The sequence below is a fragment of the Mus pahari genome, chromosome 14 (genome assembly GCF_900095145.1).
Source record: "Mus pahari chromosome 14, PAHARI_EIJ_v1.1, whole genome shotgun sequence".
Classification (NCBI taxonomy): Eukaryota; Metazoa; Chordata; class Mammalia; order Rodentia; family Muridae; genus Mus; species Mus pahari.
The window spans coordinates 76,906,833-76,911,137 of NC_034603.1; positions in this window are offsets into that span (position 1 = coordinate 76,906,833).

Below are 4,305 nucleotides of genomic sequence, written 5' to 3' on the forward strand. Positions count from 1 at the left end.
TTTTTTTGGTTTTTCGAGAGGGTTTCTCTGTATAGCCCTGGCTGTCCTGGAATTCACTTTGTAGACTAGGCTGGCCTCGAACTCAGAAATCTGCCTGTCTCTGCTTCCCGAGTGCTGGGATCAAAGGTGTGCGCCACCATGCCCGGCTTAAAATCTCTTTTCTTTATGTCAGTGTGAAGTACGCTCACTTCCTTCACCACTTTCTTGTAGGAGAAGAAGTTTGGAAGGTGTCTGCATATTTAGTCAAGAGCTTGGGTTTTACTGAGTGTTCTTTTTGCACCAGCCATTGCTCTAGATTCTAGGAAAAGATCACTGTATAAAATAAAAATAAAAAAAAAACTTCCTGCTGACATAACCAGACAATGAACTCAGGAGATAAAGTAGGTGCTGCCTTAGATCCTGGCCTAAGGAGCCAAAGGGAAAGGAGGTTGGGGATTGGTAGGGACACAGTGCAGTGGGTTTTTATCCCCCTTAGAAATAGAAATAGAAAGTTCTATTTGATAAAAGAACAAGAGGGAGAAGGAAGTGGCTTCTGCAGTCGTGGAAGGCAAGGAAGCATTTGGAGCCAAAGTGCTCGCAGCAGAGACAAAGAGAGATGGTGTCAGGTAGAAAGGGAAGTAAGAAAAAGGACCAGGTAGCTCTTGTGTGGTGGCGAAGGTTTGGGAGAAGTGAGAAACCTCCAATAGTTTAATTTGTTTTATTGTTTATTATTATTTACTATTTTTATCATTAAGTATTATTATTAATCTTTGAGACAGGGTTTCACATATTTCAGCCTGGCCTTGAACTTGCTATGCAGTTTAGGATGTCCTTGACTTCTGATTTTCCTGCTGCCACACATGTTGGGATCACACGTGTGCATTTACTCTCCCTGGTTTATGAGCTCCTAGGGCTCCAACCTTAGGACTCTCTGCATGTCAGGTCAGCCCTCTACCACCTGAGCTACACCCAGCTCTCTCATTTGTATTAGCTGTATTGAAAAGAAATGGAAAGAGTCTTGGGGAATTCACAATTCACTTCAGCCCTTTTAAAGCCCTGGTAAGCAGACTGCACTGGCCTTGGCAGTCGACAACAAGGCCACTGAGGGTAAATTCAGCTGCTCAGGATGGTATTTAAGGCCGAGCGGCAGCTGTGAAATAGTAGCATCAAATGACTCACTCCGGATGGATGCCCTTCCCAGACCCATGCTTCTCCCACTTCCTGATTTCTGAGAGGCCGACTCTTAAACCACCTGCTTCTCGCCACCGTCTATCCTGGTGTGATTCCAGCTCTTTCTACCCTTCGCTGATAGACTCATTTCAAATGAACCTGGCAAAGAGTTTTCTCACACTCTTTTACCAAGATGCCCCGTGGTTCCTTGGGGGGATGAGGGGCGAGTTCTCCTGCAGATGTAATTTAATAGAACTAGCAGAGCTCAGTATTCCACATACCCAAACTTGAGAAAAGCCAGGTGAAACGATTCCTTCCTACTATAAAATCCTGTAGCTTAGTTGAGATGTTTTGCGTGCCAATTAGAAAAGCCTGTTAGGTACAAAAAGAATGATGACTATATTGACTAATATTTTAAAATAGAAAGGATGGATTGTTGTTTTGTGAGTTGCACCGTGCCTGTCTGGTCCCTCACCAGGCTTACATTTTCCATTTACTGTTGGCTGTCTTGACTTGACTAAAAGCTTCAAATAAGTCCCCATGCCCACCCTGCAAGCCAGGACCTCCCTTGGACCAGTGGGAGATCAGGTCAGGTCTGTTTCAGCAGAAGGAAAGGATGATGAAGAGATGAGGAGAGAGGTTGGTGCACAGTTTGGGCAGAACCCCTGAACTCATCTGCAGGATACCACGGCCCTAATGACTTGGGAAGGAGACGCGGCTCAGCCCACAGTGGGGTCTTGCTAGCTTCTTAATGGCAATGTGGTTATCCAAATTTCACCCGCCAAATTTCATCCTGCCATTCATAGGTCATTCAGTTCCCCTTAGTAGACTTTCCCAGTGATCATTGGAAGGAAGACCCTGCAAACGGTGTAAACAGGGTCTGTCTGTTGTGGATACTTCCACTGAAATCTTCAGCTAGACAGTGATTATGATTCAGGGCCTCATTACTGCCATCTGCTGGTGTCCACTGTGACAACACTAGAGATTTCTTCTCTGGATCGTCACATGTATTCAATCATGTATACATTTTCCTATCTCATGTTAGCGTGGTGAATCACACCAAATGATTTTTTTTTTTTTAAACTGAGGTGAAGGTTGCACTAAGTTATCCGTTTAAGTGAAGAACCTCCTAGAGTTTCATACATTTACAATTCCTGAACACATTACTCAAAAGGACTGGAGAAGTTGTAGCTCCAGTGGTAGAGTGTTTGCCTAATGGGCACAAGGTTCCCGGGGTTCGATTCCTACGATGGGAAAAGCAAGCACAAACTATATCCCTCAGAAGAAAACCCAGGGCTAGTGAGCATGGCTCAGTAGATGAAGGCACTTTTACCAGCGGGCAGAGCTGGGTTTTGATTTTTGAGACCCACATGGTGGAAGGAGAGAACCCAACTCCTGAAACTTCCCTTTGACTTTCACTTGAGTGCGCGGCATGGGCACATCCCACCTGACCCTGAACGGCCATTAAGCAATTATTTCCTCCCTAGCCTCCTCCCACCCCCCAGGCCGCTGAGGTACCTTCTGCTTCTATGGTTTACCTATTTTAGAATTTTTTTTAAAAAAGTAATTTTAAAAACACATTATTTGCGTATGTGAGTGTTTGGCCTGCACGAACAGCCCGTGTGACAGTCAGCGCATGCCTGGTGCACTTGGGGGCCGGAAGGGGGTGTCTGATCCCCTGGGACTGGAGTAACAGACGATTGTGAACTGTTCAGTGTGGGTGCTAGCACCCAGTCTCGGGTCCTCTGCGAGAGCCATGCACGCTTTTAACCATTGAGCCGTCTTTCCATCCTTACTGTCATATTTTCTCAGGCAGGGTCTCTCACCGCACACGGAGCTCACAGATTTGGCTGGACCGGTTGGTCAGGGAGACCTCAGCATCCTCCTGTCTCTTCCTCTCCAGACCCGAGTTTACAGATGAGACCTGCGGGGCTTAGCTTTAATAATTTTTAAATTATTTTTTAATATACGTGTATCTGACATCTGAGATGAGGTCCCCATGCTTGTCAACTGTGCCACCACCCCAGGCTCGGTCCCTTTCATTTTTACCCATTTATTCTCTTGCTAAAATTCCTCAGTGTGCCACCAGATAGATCTTCACATAAAAGAGGACATGATGTCATTCAAACTAGGCTCCCCTGGGGGGCAGCTTATTAGCCTGGAGAAGGGCCAATCACATCCACGATACAGAAAGATCACCGGAAGCTTTCCTCTCCTGCAGACTTGGAGTGACATCAGAAGCCCCATCTAGGAGGCAGCTGGTGCCGGACTCTGGGGCTTAGGGTAGGGCAATGTTTGGGATCAAAAGCCCTGGAAATTATTGTAATCTGAGATGTAGGGGCTGAAGTCGGGAGGGGAGGGGCGATGTGGTGGAAAGACGGGTCTGCTGGCGAAGAACTGGGAAGCGGTGTTTGATTTGCGTAGCCTTTTAATTTTAGAAACACTATCAGGAAGGAAGCTGGCTTGTGAGTTGAGCCGCCTGCACCGGCTCTAAATCACACGTCGCCGACGAGTGTAGATCCTTGTTATAAATGGAAACGTGAACTGGCAGGTCCTTACTGACTGTAACTTTGGGTCTGGCTAACGTCAGTACCTAGAATGTTTGGGATCTAGTTTCCTTATCAAGTATAAATACATACAAGGGATACAAAGTGATTGGTTCTCTCCAAAAATAAGACCGCTTTTATTGTGGCAGGGCTGAAATGGATCCAACTAGAAATGCTTTTTGGTATAGGTATGATTTAGTAATTATAGATGTATAATGTATGTCTATTTGTAGAACATTAGCCCCAGAGACTGCTAAGTGATCTTAAGAAAAGCACCAAGTAGAGCAAGCATTGTCTCAAACACACTCCAAGCTGGCGCCTTCCAAGGCTCCAGCTTTTCCCTCTCTTCTCCAGAGATTTGCTCAGCCTCTACCTGCCTGTGACCCTGAGTGACCCACTCTCTGGAATGTTCTGTGTGCCTCTGACTCTCAATTCCATGAGCTCTCAATACACACACACTTCTGCTGTCATCACTTGAGCCTGGGGCCTTGAAGGAATCTGGTTTCAAGGGGGTCTTGAGATGGTGAGAGAACTGTTATTTGAAAAAGAGAATGGTCATTGATTTGTTTTATCGGTGGGATGTTCTATCCTTCTGTCCTCCCAATTCATG